We start from the raw sequence: 16,435 nt of genomic DNA on the forward strand, positions 1-16,435 counted from the left end.
TGCACACTTAACTTCAAACTCTGGGTTTTAAATGATGGATTTAAATTTGAATTGACCATTTGACTTCCTGTCAGTATTGGGTTATGCTCACTGTCCCCCCTGTTAATGAGCTGCATCTGAACACAATTTTTGAATCACAAGAGATGTAGAATACTACTTTACTCTTCTGCTTGGTGTCATCTGTTCTTAGGTTACCTCAGCTTCCAGTTGTGTCACATGACCCTGCTCACTGCATCCTCCTTCTGATTAATCTATATATCCTTCACTTGCTAGGAGGCATCAAGAGGGGTGCCTCCTATTGGTCCCAATTTTTGCTGCTAATATATTGACGGAACACAGGTGGCGCTGCAGCACAGCTTTTCCTTTGACCCATGTACTGCAATGCAGAGAAGCGTTCCTATACCTGCCTCTCCATAGCATGACATGGGGGAAAAATATATATATATTTTTACTTTTTTTTGTTTGTTTTAATTAAAATGTAATTAAGCTTTGGCCACATATGGCAGGGTAGGCACTGCCTCCCCTGCCTCCTATGAGTGCACGTCCCTGGATGTGAGTTGTTCCTTTAATTCTGTGTGTGTAGTGTAAGTTGTCCATTTTAAGTTCTTGTGTGTGTGCTCATCACTTTAAATATAAATACAAAATACTACATTCTCTGGTCATGAATGGAGCTCCACTGTTCCGCACAATCCCAGATTGTTAGCTCCACCCCCAGTAGCCATATTTAGCATTCCTGAGTTCCCTAATAAAACATGGCCACAGCAGTTACAAGTTTTCTACTGAGCAACTGGTAATATATATGCAGCTCAAAATTCGCCAGTTTTTTATACCCTATATTTCACAAAATCTTACATAAATTTAAGAAAAAAGAGAGATCCTTTTCATACATGTTGTCAATGTGTTCAGTGTTAAAATATGTACTTCAAAATGTGAACATTTGCAGTCACTAAGCTGCCCCACAGGAATAACAATTTGACTGAAAATTTCTATTGCACAATACAAAATGATAAGCACCTAAAAAATGGGGTTTAACATTAAAGTGTCCGGTGATTATACCACTATAAAAATGAAGCATTGATGCATGGATTTTGAATAAGGCTCCTTGTCACAAGATTAACTATAATTATTTTTTATTTATTTTTAAATTTAGGATTTACATATATATCTTCATATATGGTTAGGTGCTTACAATGAGTTATTTTCTCTACATTTTGGATTTAGTGGAGGATTTTAAACTCACTTTTCGCCTCCCCATATTTTAAATTGCTATAATATATATATATATATATATATATATATATATATATATATATATATATATATATATATATATATATATATATATATGTATGTCTGCTTACTGTCATTAAAGGGATATACAAGTGGAAAAAAAGAATGTTTTAATATGTAGAGCATTTTATTGTACTGTTGTTTGTATATAAATCTGTGTTTACCCCTGCAGAGAGATTAAACAGATAATTAAAGTCATCTCTGGACCAGCAATCCACTACTAAGAGTAAGCTGAAAACATCTGGGGAGTCAATGAAAAAAGACAAATTAGCATTTTCAACAAAGGGCACCAAGAGAACAAAGTACATTTTAAAATAGAAGTTAATTTACAAGTGTATTAAAATCACATTCTCTATCTGAATCATGCAAGTTTAATTGTGACTTTGCTATCCCTTTTAATTGTATTGTTAACATTTTGGGTTTGTTATATAAAATGTTTAAAGTGACAGTAAAGTCATAATTAAACATACATTGATTGGATAGAGCACAGTTTTAAACACCTTTTCAATTTATTTCAATTATCAAACTTACTTAGTTAAAGAGCAATCCTAGGTGAGCTAAGGAGTGTGCATGTGTCTTTAACCATCTTGTAGCAGTGTTTGCAACATTGTCTATAGCAATGTTATACATAGGGCTCGATTTACCAAAGCCCTATGGCTGCAAGTTCTCACAAGAACTTGCTTGCTGTAATTTATCAAGCAGCGGTCACCAGACCGCCGCTTCCTTAACCTCTTCTCCACCTCTAAGGTGGCGATATTCAACCCCGCACGTGATTGGCTGTGCGCAGGCAGAGGGCGGGATTACCTGCGGTAATTTTGTCCCGCCACAGGCGAGCTGAGGCGTACAGGGGCGCGTATACGTGCCCCTGTACGCCCCAGCTTTGATAAATCTAGCCCATAGTTACAAACACTGCTGACATAGACTACTATAGACATGTTCATCATCCTAAGCTCTTATAAGCCTACCTAGCTTTACTCTTAACAAATGATATCAAGAGAACAAAACATATTTGATGATAGAAGTGAATTGGAAAGTTGCTTAAAACTGCATGCTCTATATGTATCCCTAAAGTCTAATTTTGACTTTACTGTCCCTGTAATTGTCTACACTAAAAACACTTACTATGCTTTTACAAGAAATAGAAGGGTATATATCTAACCCTGCCACATATCTATCCCAAATTGGCTTCAGCAGGGATGATAACATAAACTACCAAACAACTTATTTATTGACTGCAGAAAAATTTGTGTAAATACAAGGTCTTTACTGTCTCTTTAAATGTGTGTATTTGAGTTTCTGTACATGAATCAGTCCCTCTGTTTTATCAGTTGTGTTACAAGTTTACATATTCTCTCTTTGCCATCACGATCCTTAGCTTTCCTATGAAAAACTGCAGTCTGAGTATCAGTTGCCATAATAACATTTTTTTTTTACTTGTATTAATGCAAATGAAATCAGTTCGCTTAAAGGGACATGAAACCACAACATTTTTCTTTTGTGATTAAGATAGAGCATACATTTTTAAACAACTTCCCAATTTACTTATATTATCAATTTTCTTTATTCTCTTGGTATCCTTTATGGAAGGTATGCACTACTATGAGCTAACTGAATACTGATAAACCAGCTAGCTCCCAGCTTCTGAGTCTGCTTAGGTATGCTTAAAAAAAAAAAAGAATATCAAGAGAACTAAGCAAATTAGATAAGTACATTGTAAAGTTGCTTAAAATTGCATGATCTATCAGAATCATGAATAGTTTTTTTGGGTTTCATGTCCCTTTAAAAGACTTTTCTATTTCAAATACTGTTACTATCACATTTATTTTATTCTCTTGTTATCCCTGTTGAAAACAATACCTATGTGGAATGAGGACAGGATATAAAGCAGTGAGCTCTGTATCATGAATACAATCCTTAGGCCTAGATTTAGAGTTGGGCGGTAGCCGTCAAAACCAGCGTTAGAGGCTCCTAACAATGGTTTTTACCGCCCTCTGGTATTTGGAGCCAGTCATTAAAGGGTCTAACACTCACTTTCCAGCCGCGACTTTTCCATACCGCAGATCCCCTTACGTCAATTGCGTATCCTATCTTTTCAATGGGATCTTTCTAACGCCGGTATTTAGAGTCATGGCTGAAGTGAGCAACTCCAGCCGCAGAAAAAAGTCAGTAGTTAAGAGCTTTCTGGGCTAACGCCGGTTTATAAAGCTCTTAACTACTGTGCTCTAAAGTACACTAACACCCATAAACTACCTATGTACCCCTAAACCGAGGTCCCCCCACATCGCTGCCACTCTATTAAATTTTTTTAACCCCTAATCTGCCGACTGCATGCCGCTGCCACCTACGTTATCCCTATGAACCCCTAATCTGCTGCCCCTAACACCGCCGACCCCTATATTATATTTATTAACCCCTAATCTGCCGCCCCCAACGTCGCCTCCACCTACCTACACTTATTAACCCCTAATCTGCCGAGCGGACTGCACCGCTACTATAATAAAGTTATTAACCCCTAATCCGCCTAACTCCCGCCTCAATAACCCTATAATAAATAGTATTAACCCCTAATCTGCCCTCCCTAACATTGCCGACACCTAACTTCAAGTATTAACCCCTAATCTGCCGATCGGAGCTCACCGCTACTCTAATAAATTTCTTAACCCCTAAAGCTAATTCTAACCCTAACACCGCCCTAAATTAAATATAATTTTATTCTAACAAAATAAATTAACTCTTATTAAATAAATTATTCCTATTTAAATCTAAATACTTACCTGTAAAATGAACCCTAATATAGCTACAATATAAATTATAATTATATTGTAGCTATTTTAGGATTTATATTTATTTTACAGGCAACTTTGTATTTATTTTAACCAGGTACAATAGCTATTAAATAGTTAAGAACTATTTAATAGTTACCTAGTTAAAATAATTACAAAATTACCTGTAAAATAAATCCTAACCTAAGTTACAATTAAACCTAACACTACACTATCAATAAATAAATTAAATAAACTACCTACAATTATCTACAATTAAACCTAACACTACACTATCAATAAATAAATTAAATACAATTCCTACAAATAAATACAATTAAATAAACTAACTAAAGTACAAAAAATAAAAAAGAACTAAGGTACAAAAAATAAAAAAATATTTACAAACATTAGAAAAAAATTACAACAATTTTAAACTAATTACACCTACTCTAAGCCCCCTAATAAAATAACAAAGACCCCCAAAATAAAAAAATGCCCTACCCTATTCTAAATTACAAAAGTTCAAAGCTCTTTTACCTTACCAGCCCTTAAAAGGGCCCTTTGCGGGGCATGCCCCAAAGAATTCAGCTCTTTTGCCTGTAAAAAAAAACATACAATACCCCCCCAACATTACAACCCACCACCCACATACCCCTAATATAACCCAAACCCCCCTTAAATAAACCTAACACTAAGCCCCTGAAGATCTTCCTACCTTGTCTTCACCATGCCAGGTATCACCGATCGTTCCAGGCTCCGAAATCTTCATCCAAGCCCAAGCGGGGGCTAGACATCCAATCGGAATTAAGGTAGGAAAATTCTGATTGGCTGATGGAATCAGCCAATCAGAATCACGTTCAATCCGATTGGCTAATCCGATCAGCCAATCAGATTGAACTTGCATTCTATTGGCTGATCGGAACAGCCAATAGAATGCAAGCTCAATCTGATTGGCTGATTGAGTCAGCCAATCGGATTGAACTTGATTCTGATTGGCTGATTCCATCAGCCGATCAGAATTTTCCTACCTTAATTCCGATTGGCTGATAGAATCCTATCAGCCAATCGGAATTCGAGGGACGCCATCTTGGATGACGTCCCTTAAAGGTCGTCATCCAGTCGTCGGAAGAAGAAGATGGGTCCGCGGTGGAGGTCTTCAAGATGGAGCCGGTCCTCATCGGATGAAGATAGAAGATGCCGCTTGGAAGAAGATGGTTGCCGGTCCGGATCTACTCTTCTTGCCGGATAGGATGAAGACTTTGGAGCCTCTTCGGGACTTCTTCAGCCTTCGCTTGATAGAAGACTTCAGCTGGATGATGGATGTCTAGCCCCCGCTTGGGCTTGGATGAAGATTTCGGAGCCTGGAACGATCGGTGATACCTGGCATGGTGAAGACAAGGTAGGAAGATCTTCAGGGGCTTAGTGTTAGGTTTATTTAAGGGGGGTTTGGGTTAGATTAGGGGTATGTGGGTGGTGGGTTGTAATGTTGGGGGGGTATTGTATGGTTTTTTTACAGGCAAAAGAGCTGAATTCTTTGGGGCATGCCACGCAAAGGGCCCTTTTAAGGGCTGGTAAGGTAAAAGAGCTTTGAACTTTTGTAATTTAGAATAGGGTAGGGCATTTTTTTATTTTGGGGGTCTTTGTTATTTTATTAGGGGGCTTAGAGTAGGTTTAATTAGTTTAAAATTGTTGTAATTTTTTCTAATGTTTGTAAATATTTTTTTATTTTTTGTAACTTAGTTCTTTTTTATTTTTTGTACTTAAGTAGTTAGTTTATTTAATTGTATTTATTTGTAGGAATTGTATTTAATTTATTTATTGATAGTGTAGTGTTAGGTTTAATTGTAGATAATTGTAGGTAGTTTATTTAATTTATTTATTGATAGTGTAGTGTTAGGTTTAATTGTAACTTAGGTTAGGATTTATTTTACAGGTAATTTTGTAATTATTTTAACTAGGTAGCTATTAAATAGTTCTTAACTATTTAATAGCTATTGTACCTGGTTAAAATAAATACAAAGTTGCCTGTTAAATAAATATATATATTTTTTTTTTAAATGGTTTTTATTCAAAGAAATGCAATAACATCAACAATGGTAGATTTTACAAATAACATCAATGCATAATGTCACAATTTCTATGTATTACATTTTTACATTTTTTTCTTTATAAATACTTTCCAGAGGGATATGTAAAACAATGTAAACCAGTGTCCATGGCTAATCTAGTCTCCTCTGGATCATCTGAGAGGGATCATCACAATCTATCTTATACAAAAAGACAATTTACTGTCCCTTAGTCCGGGTATGATAGCATTAGGTACATAGTGTGTGAGACCATGAGAGAGCTGTCATTACCAACACCATAATGTATCCATTGTGAGTATAGGAGTAGGATACTAAACTGATCTTTTCAAGACTGTGCTGAGCCTTGAAAGAAAGGAAGAAAGCAAGAAAAAAAAAAAAAAAAAAAAAATTTCTAGGGATAGGGCGGGATAGAGGGTTTCATGTTAAGGAAGGGAGTAGGAATAGGGGAAGTAGATAGGGGATGTGGGGTATAACCTGAGTATTCATACAGAGGCAAAGGGAGGGTGAGGTGTGTAAGCAGAAATTATTCCGGACCATATGACCAGATCATGATCTGGAGGTTCTCCGATCCATGTATGTGAGAAACATAGGATTCCATAGTCCTCACATACCGTAGTATGTCTACCACCTGATCCCAGGTGGGAGGGGTTCGCTGCAGCCACTTACGAGCTATTGCCAATTTTATGGCAAGGAATAGGTAGATACAGAACAACTTTTGTGGCATTGTCAGATGCGTGGGTAGTATATGGAATAAACCCATGCTTGGGGATAGCGATACTTGAACACTCCTAGAGTTACAGTACTTGGTGGCTTGCTGCCAAAGGGGCTGGACCTGCGGGCAGGACCACCAGATGTGTTGAGGTGTCCCCAACGCCTCACAGTCTCTCCAGCATTTAGGAGAGTTGACAGATGATATCTTAAACAGGCGGATAGGAGTCATATGCCATTGTAAAAGAACTTTGAGGAACAACTCATATAGAGTTGTGCAATGTATGGCTTTCTGGTTAGTAGGGTTGCATTTCTCCACACCTGTGGGTCATGGGTGAGAGCCAAAGAGGATTCCCATTGCCTTATTGGAGGAGATTTAGAAAAAACCGGGGGGTTTAAGATATCTAAATATGATAGAGACAGTAATCTCTTAGGTGGAAGTGTTGAAACCCATCTCACCTCCCATTTAGTTTTGGGTCTCAATGGGTCATTGGCAAAGCCCCAGGATCTGAGGAAACTGCACACCCTCCAAAATTCGAAATGCAAGATTGGGGGTGGATTAAACTCTCGAAGGAAGACGTGGAGAGTGGGCAGTTTATCATCAACATAGAGGTCCGCAATCTTAACCAGGCCCATGTTAGCCCAAATGTTTGGATGCATATCAAATAGTGACAGTAATAATCCTCTAAGGGAGTGAATTGGCGATGGATGCGGGGCGATACCAGGCAGATTATGAATTTTGTCCCAAAACTTCAGGTTTGACTTTATGATGAAGTTAGTAGAAAGAGACGGTGGCCTAGTATGCTTGGGGATCCAAATGAGATCTCTCAGAGTGTATCCTTCTGGAATCGATGCCTGTTCAATAGCAGCCCATTTACTTTCTAAAGTTGAGCCCCATTGGGTCACTTGGGATAATCTTGCGGCTTCATGGTATCTCAGTATACTTGGGGCCGCTGCCCCTCCCGCCAGTATTGGCTGTTGTAGGATATGGGTAGCAGTTCTAGGGGCCTTATTACGCCAAATAAACTTATTGCAGTGCTGTTGGAGTTTATGAATTATAGATCTGGGGATTGGGATTGTCAGAGAGCGAAAAAGATACGTCAGTTTGGGGAGGAGGCTCATAGCTACAATATAATTATAATTTATATTGTAGCTATATTAGGGTTTATTTTACAGGTAAGTATTTAGATTTAAATAGGAATAATTTATTTAATAAGAGTTCATTTATTTCATTAGATAAAAATTATATTGAACTTAGGGGGGTGTTAGTGTTAGGGTTAGACTTAGCTTTAGGGGTTAATACATTTATTATAGTAGCGGTGAGCTCCGATCGGCAGATTAGGGGTTAATTATTGTAGGTAGCTGGCGGCGACGTTGTGGGGGGCAGATTAGGGGTTAATAAATATAATATAGGGGTCGGCAGCAGATTAGGGGTACATAACTATAATGTAGGTAGCGGCGGTTTACGGAGCGGCAGATTAGGGGTTAAAAAAATATGCAGGTGTCAGAGATAGCGGGGGTGGCATATTAGGGGTTAATAAGTGTAAGGTTAGGGGTGTTTAGACTCAGGGTACATGTTAGAGTGTTAGGTGCAGACGTAGGAAGTGTTTCCCCATAGAAAACAATGGGGCTGCGTTAAGAGCTGAACGCTGCTTTTTTGCAGGTGTTAGGTTTTTTTTCAGCTCAAACTGCCCCATTGTTTTCTATGGGGATATCGTGCACGAGCACGTTTTGAAGCTGGCCGCGTCCGTAAGCACCGCTGGTATCTAGAGTTGCAGTGGCGTTAAATTATGCTCTACGCTCCCTTTTTGGAGCCTAACGCACTGAAAACCCAGCCATTCTGTGAACTCGCGGTTCTGAACCAGCGGTATTTAAAAGGTGCGGGAGAAAAAAAGCATGCGTAGCTAACGCACCCCTTTGGCCGCCAAACTCTAAATCTAGCCGTTAGGGTGGGGAACACGACCCTAGACAGCTTATTGTTTTTGCCAGCAAATTCTCAACCATGTTAAAGGGACATTAAAGGGACACTAAACCTACATTTTTACTATCGTGAGTCAGATAGAGCATGCAATTTTAAGTAACTTTCTAATTTACTCTTATTTTTTGGAAAACAACCTGGGTTGTTCTTGCTGATTGGTGGATAAATTCACCCACCAATCAGCAATAACAACCCACCACTGCTGGAAAGAGTTCTGAACCATAAATTGGCTGACTTCTTAGCTTAGATGCCTTCTTTTTCAAATAAAGATAGCAAGAGAACGAAGAAAATTTGATAATAGGAGTAAATTAGAAGGTTGTTTAAAATTGCATGCTCTATCTGAATCACGAAAGAAAAAATGTGGGTTCAGTGTCCCTTTAAACTCTACATATATTTTTATAAGCATAGTATTAATCTTATTAAGGTTATTAAGTGTAAAAGCACTTTCAGACAGTTTTATTTCTAACACCTCACATCTCCGCACTTTGGGGTTGATGATAGAAAGCTCGTCATTGGCGGCGGGAAATGTGTATTTCTGACTCGCCTATCTCGCATATTTCACGCCTTGCGTAATGGTCGTATAAAGTGGGCAGTCCATTGTAAATAATACATTACGCGATAAGCTGTCCATAGTAAACTATAGGCTTCACCTCCTTATATCATTTCACAAACTTCGAAATGGGTTTCGATATATCATTGCGTCGCTTCATAATTTAAATTAATTACTTTATTTCAGTTTGTGTTTGCATATTTCAAAATTTAAAACTACAGTTATAGTATATTGTCTAATTACATTATATAGTTAAATTTGTTAAATGAAATAAATATTGTAAATAATGTTATTCATGTTAATTCGCCAAAGAATGGGTGGCGAGACATGTATGTGTGTTAAATGTGCGAATCGTATGGCGTATGTTTTTATATCATCGTAACATATCTGTGAAACTTTATAGATTTACTCAGGTTACGCCCTTGAACGCCCATGGAACGCCCATCTTACACCCTCTCCTTCGCAATGAATTTTGATATTACTGTTCTGGTTATATTTAGTTATTTTTTGTAGTGAAATCGTACAATAAACATTTTTATATTATTTGTGTTACCATAATAGCTTGCAATACATTTATGTACGCATATTTATAAGCACTTCCTTAATATTCTCCAATCATAGAGTATTTTACATTTTACGCTGGTTACATGTATATTTCTTTAATGTATAGCATATTTGTATTATGTGAGGCAGTTGAGGAGAACGAAATCCTAGTATCTGCTTTGGAGCCAAACTATGACATGCTTTTTGGACCACAGAGACGTGAAACTAGTTTAAAGACAAGGGATGCAATCTGGAAAGATATTGCCGATATGGTAAATTTAAATGCTACACATGTAAAGACTGTGGCTCAATGTCGCAAAAGGGTTGCAGACATTAAAAGGAAAGTTCTTAGAAAGAATAAGAAGAGGAGGTGATTTTTAAAATATGAAAAAAAAATAATTAAACTTTTAATGTCTGTAAACCCTAATATGGACATTGATCGACAGTCTTCTTCAGCATCATCTTCCCAAAATTCTCCCATGTAGATGTCTCTGTGGGCCCAGAAAGTGATGTTGCACAGCAAAATAATACTGAGGATGTGGATGAAGGTAAGTGTTTATTTTATTTAGTTAACATATCATGTTCCTTAAACTAATATCTCAAATAACATTTATTTTAATTTAGTGCAAGAAGTAACCACATCATCAACATTACTTGTTGAAACCACTGAGGCAGCACCTGAAAGTGACCAATTAGAAATAGAAGATATTCAAGAATTGCAAATTATCAGGGGCGGAGCCTGGTCATGCAGGGACATGGCCGCACAACACTGAAGCTCCGTGTAGCTTTTCCCTAATGCCTCATCATAAGGGACATCAGTGCCTACAAAAGTTGACACAAAGGCCTCTATTTAACAAGGTCTGGCGGACCTGATCTGACAGTGTGGATCAGGTCCGCCAGACCTCGCTGAATACGGAGAGCAATACGCTCTCCATATTCAGTATTGCACCAGCTGCTGGTGCAATGCCGCCCCCTGCAGTCTCGCGGCCAATGGGCCGCCAGCAGGAGGGTGTCAATCAACCTGATCGTACTCGATATAACCTTGTGACTGGAAACACAATAAATGTCCAATAACTAAATGATATCCTGTAAGTCACAATAGCTCCAGAAGATTGCAAAGGTCAGCTCTCTGTCGTAGGGGGGTCAAAATCCTGATGATAACAGATGGTCTGAAAAAAGAAACACAGAGGCGCCCAATGGCCTAATACCAGAATACCAGGGGACAAGCAAAATATGTAAGACTAATGCTCACAAACGAATAGCACCAAAAAGTGCAAGGAAGCAGACTGGAACCTCACAGTTGCCCAGCAAACTGAACAGACGCAGAGATAATTCTGTAGTACTTCTTCACCAGTGACGTCCTCCTGGTTGCTTAAGGGGAGGATATAGAGCCAACATAGCCCAGTACAGTTTGTACAAATATATGTGTATCCAGGGAATATGCACACTTACATGTAGCAAAGCACCTCCAGGTGCAATATACACAGACTGGGACTTCTCAGCCGCCCAGCTGACTGTTTCAAAGGTTTCAGCAAATAAGAAAACTCCCAAACCTGATGCAGGAGTTTAGATGGATTCCCAGATAAAATCCAGCAGTTAAAAAGAATATTTTTATTTTAAAAGCAACATGTTTCTCAGCCTACAACCAGGGCCATCTTTAATACTGACTGGACCCTGGGCAAACATTTTCTTGCCCCCCATGCAATTTCGCTCTCCACCCCAACATCCAAAAAAACAACTAAATCAATTTATGTTATATATTTTTTTAAATTATTAGCCCAGCAGTGGATCATCCACTGCTGGGCTAATCATTTAAAAAAATGAAATAAATTGCAATATGTGAAACTGGACCTAAGCAGTACTAATAAGTAAATATATATAAACACTATGGATTAATTTAATATGCTTTTGAATGAGAGTATAAGTTTACTGACTGGAACAGCAGAACTACTATTGGAAGCTGTAAAATCTGAGACAGAGAGAAAAAAATATATAAAAATAAACCTTAACTTAATGTGTGAAGTATCAGCATGACACTATACATCAGCCACAACAGCACATGTCCCTTCTTTGCTAGGAACAAGTTCCCTCTCACCCTGCACTAGACAATGCTGCATGGGGGAGGGGCATGTGTGCACTCACTTATTCTTCCCACTGACACCTTTCTACAAAGCACTGTTCCCCTAGCAAACCTCAGTTAGTTGATCTTAGGGCCACAGCAGAAAGTGCGGGGCTAAGGGGACCAGCAGACTGGATGCTGTCTGTCCAAGGCTGCATGGATGCAGTGTGAGACAAGTCACACAGCCTCAAGACTGAAGAGAGCAGAACAGATGCTCAAATCCTCACATGCCTGCCGCTCCAGCTTTCTGCTGCATGTGCCTACAGTCATCCCTACCCAGAAACAATGCCCACCACCAGAGCAGTTACCTGGTAACAGTGGTAACCCCAGCAGGACCTTTTCTGATGCAGTGGGATTGGCTGGATGTTGAGTTAGGGCTTAGCATTCAGTGCTGCACAGTGCACATCTAAAACAGCACGTGGCACTAGCTTGGCATGTCACATGACACCAGCATGGTCTGTCACAGTTTCCCACAAATAAATATAAGCAGAGAACTTTTGATTGTGACAGTATTAGGACTGACTGTGTGTGCCCCCCATGTCACATTACATCAGCAGTCTGGCATGAACCAAAAAAAAAAAATACACTTGCTATATAAAGGGTAACAAACATTATCTGATTCTAATAATCTATATATACACAGTCTGATAGATACATAAGAAATTAAACAAATACTTAAACAAACAAACAAACCTCAGAATACCACCTATAACATGTTATAAAATAACTTATCTATGCTTTACTGTAATTTTTTGTTTTTATTATTTTTATTTTCCTTTTGTTCTTTGTTCATTTATATGTTAATGAAAAATTTGAATTAGCATAACATATACCTGTATTGTACAATTGTACTAAATATGACATGCGTCTCCACTCACGTGTAAACTGCATATTATTTTCAATAAAGTTAATAAAAAAAAAAAAAGAATTGCAAATTATCATTACCGGTATATATACATATTTGTATTTTATAATCATTTAGCATGTTATTTAACTCATCAATTTAAGCATTGTATTTTTGGGATACAGATATATATATATATATATATATATATATATATATATATATATATATATATATATATTTACTTTGATCACATAGACCAAAAATGTAAATCCCCTTATCTTTAACATGTTTTGATATCACCCTACATCTGCAAAGTTTAACCCCTAAAACCTGATTCTGATTTGTGATTAATGTTCAAAGCACTTGTAATAAAGGGTTATTAATTATGCATCCATAAAATGTATTTGTTCTACATTAATCGGTGCACAATCATTTATTTTCTCCATTTGTAATATAGCCAATAATATATAATTTTGTTCATAAAAATTATTGTCTTTGTATTTTTAAAGATGCTGAAAATGACAATGCAATTACTGGAAATGTGGTTGATGCTAACAATACAAAGATCTTCAACCACATGAACACTGTATGTATAAATTTACACATGAATTTACTTGTTAATAAAGAATGTCACTTATGTGTGTGCATATTGGGTTTTTTTTATTAAACAAAATATTTTCAGTTTTTTTGTCAGACCGTTTTTATTTTTAACACATGTACTATCAATTGATGTTTTATTATTTTCTTTATCCAAACAATATTTTAATTTTGTGCCTACTGAAATTAAATTTGAAATGTATTTTAATATGATACTTCTTTGAATTTCTAACAGGAAAACATGATGAGAATACATTTGAGAAAATGTGCGATTTGCTAGAAAATATAAACAGTAATGTTACAGTTTTGATGCTTCACCAGTTAAGAAAGAATAATTTACACAATCAAAAAATCAAAAGACTTTTAACAAGAATTATTGAAAACCAAAAACAACAATGTGCTATGATGTTCAGAGAAAGAATGTGGGAGGAAAGGGCATTTTATTCTGGTGTTAAAACAGGTGGTAGACCATTTTATCATCCACATTAATTTCTTATGTTTGTTTTATTTCTTTATTGTTTGAAAGTCAATAAAAATAAAGTTTACAATTTTTCTCTTGATTTTCTTGAGTTATACACCATACAACACATTACATATTTTTCTCAAATGTATTAAAGGGACATGTATATTTGATTTATGATTTCATATATTTTTATAATATGAGCCTTTTGTATAGACCATCAGTGGGGGGTGTTCACAAGTATGATTAATAATTAATGAACATAAATGTTTATATCAGTATAAAATCATATTCTTAATGATATTAGTTTATAATATACATACTTGGCTGCATATTTGTGTGCACTGTCCCTTTAATATTTATTAAACAAAACAATCTTCAAACTAATTTTAGTCTTTTAGTCTTAGTTTTAGTTTTATGTTTAACTCAAAGAATACTAATATACACATATTCATTTTTTTCTATATTTTCTTAGTGGTTTCTTACTAGCTGGAAGATAAGAATCAGAATTCTGATTTCCTTTTCTTTTTCCATCAGAAATTATAACATCAGAATTTATTCCATCTGTATATGAATTACCTAAATTTGTTGGTTATGTTACAAATTAATTGTATTTTTCCGCATTTTCTGAAGAACTAGCATTTAAATTTAAAGGAGTATTAGTACAATCATTTGTTTTACATAGGAAAATCATTGACTGAGCTATTGTTTTTTAAGACTCACTAATGTTTTCCAAATGTGTATTATTTTTATCAACAGACTCATTTAATTTGTTTATTACATGATTTTGTTGAACTATTTCTTTCTTAATTTCAAGCATGGTGTTAATCATAATATCAAGTCTGTCTCGTAATAAACCCTTATGTTGTATTCATTTATAACTAAATTCACCAACATGCTTATAAAATTAATTGTCCTCAGGATTATTTCTCATTTTCTGATACCAATTAATTATTTTCATTTTGTAAATAAATAATTGTATGTTCAACTTCATTGCTAATGTTGTTTTCCTCCTCCTGTTCTATGTTACTATTTGAAAATGTGGCTAGTGATAAATCCAACACTACATTGATTGGTATTTCATTTTGAAATGTTATATTGTTGGGTGGTAGTTCACGTTCAACACTTATTTCTTTATTAATTATGTTACATTCTAAACTTTAAAACAGTTAATTTTCATTAATATTCGAATCATTAAGATCCAGTGATGGTGTCTCAATATTCTCTTGTGAAATTTAATTTTGTTCTTATGCCACTAAAAAAGAAATGGTTTTATTTTTTGGTTATATTTTTTTGACATACATATTTTAATTACATTATCCTTAAATACTGTATATTCAAAATTACCTGTTCTTACACTACCTGTTTTTTTTCTTTCATTTTTTTCTTTTTTCCCGTTGTTGCTTTAAATTTAATTTTTAAATCAGAGTATCTTTTTTGTATTTGGACACTGATCTGGGCATAACACCTACAGCTGATACAGATTTTGCAATGTTTACCCATATTGTAATTTTTTCTAAATTGGAAGTTTTTCCAGACATGGATCCAAACAGTTTATAATAATACATTTGCATTTGCTGTGCTAATACAAGATTTTCCTCTTCTGTGAATGCAGGGTTTCTTCCAGACTCCCTATTATTTTTGGATGATACTCCAGTTGGTAGAACCTATGGATAAAAACATATCAAAATATTTAGTAAAATATTATATGCATTAAATGTGTCATATATTTCTTAAAAAAATAAAAGGAAATGTAAAATAACATATACTATAAATATATAATATGTTGGATTACATTTACTTACCATTGTTGTTTAAATTATCTGAATTTATATACACTTGATTCACTTTTGAAAATGCAAATCGTATTTTCAGTTTCCTTAGGAAAGCAGCATAGAAGATTTTGTGCCATAAAAAAGGTACTTTTATAATTTTGAATTACGTAATGATTGCAGTTACGAATATTCACAAATAAAAGTGCGCAATGATCAAAAATTATGTGATCAAAGAGGGTCAGAATAAGTAATTGATAAACTATAAATATTTTGATGTAATTTTAAAAAATTACCGTGAAATTCAAGTTACGAGGGCAAGTTTACGAAAATTATTTTGAAAAATAAGATTTAGAAATTTAAAAAAAAATATTATTTAGAATTCGATTTTGTATTTATAATTCCAGATGGCAGAATATATATATTATGCACTATAACAACATTGAAGAATTCAAAGGAAAAGAAGGAGGTTGATAACACATCATACAAATATAAATTAAATATTGAACCTACAGAGAAAGACAATTTTTAAGTGACTTGCCTGATGATATAGTATTTCAAAGATTTAGATTTAACAAATCAGTTATAATTTCCTTTATGAATTATTTAAAGATGATTTGGATCCTAGAACAAGAAGAAATAGAGCAATACCAAGAATTGTTAAAATATTGACCACACTTCATTTTTTGGGAACAGGTTCTTTCCAACATACCACCACT

Source organism: Bombina bombina, chromosome 2 (assembly GCF_027579735.1).
Source record: "Bombina bombina isolate aBomBom1 chromosome 2, aBomBom1.pri, whole genome shotgun sequence".
NCBI lineage: Eukaryota > Metazoa > Chordata > Amphibia > Anura > Bombinatoridae > Bombina > Bombina bombina.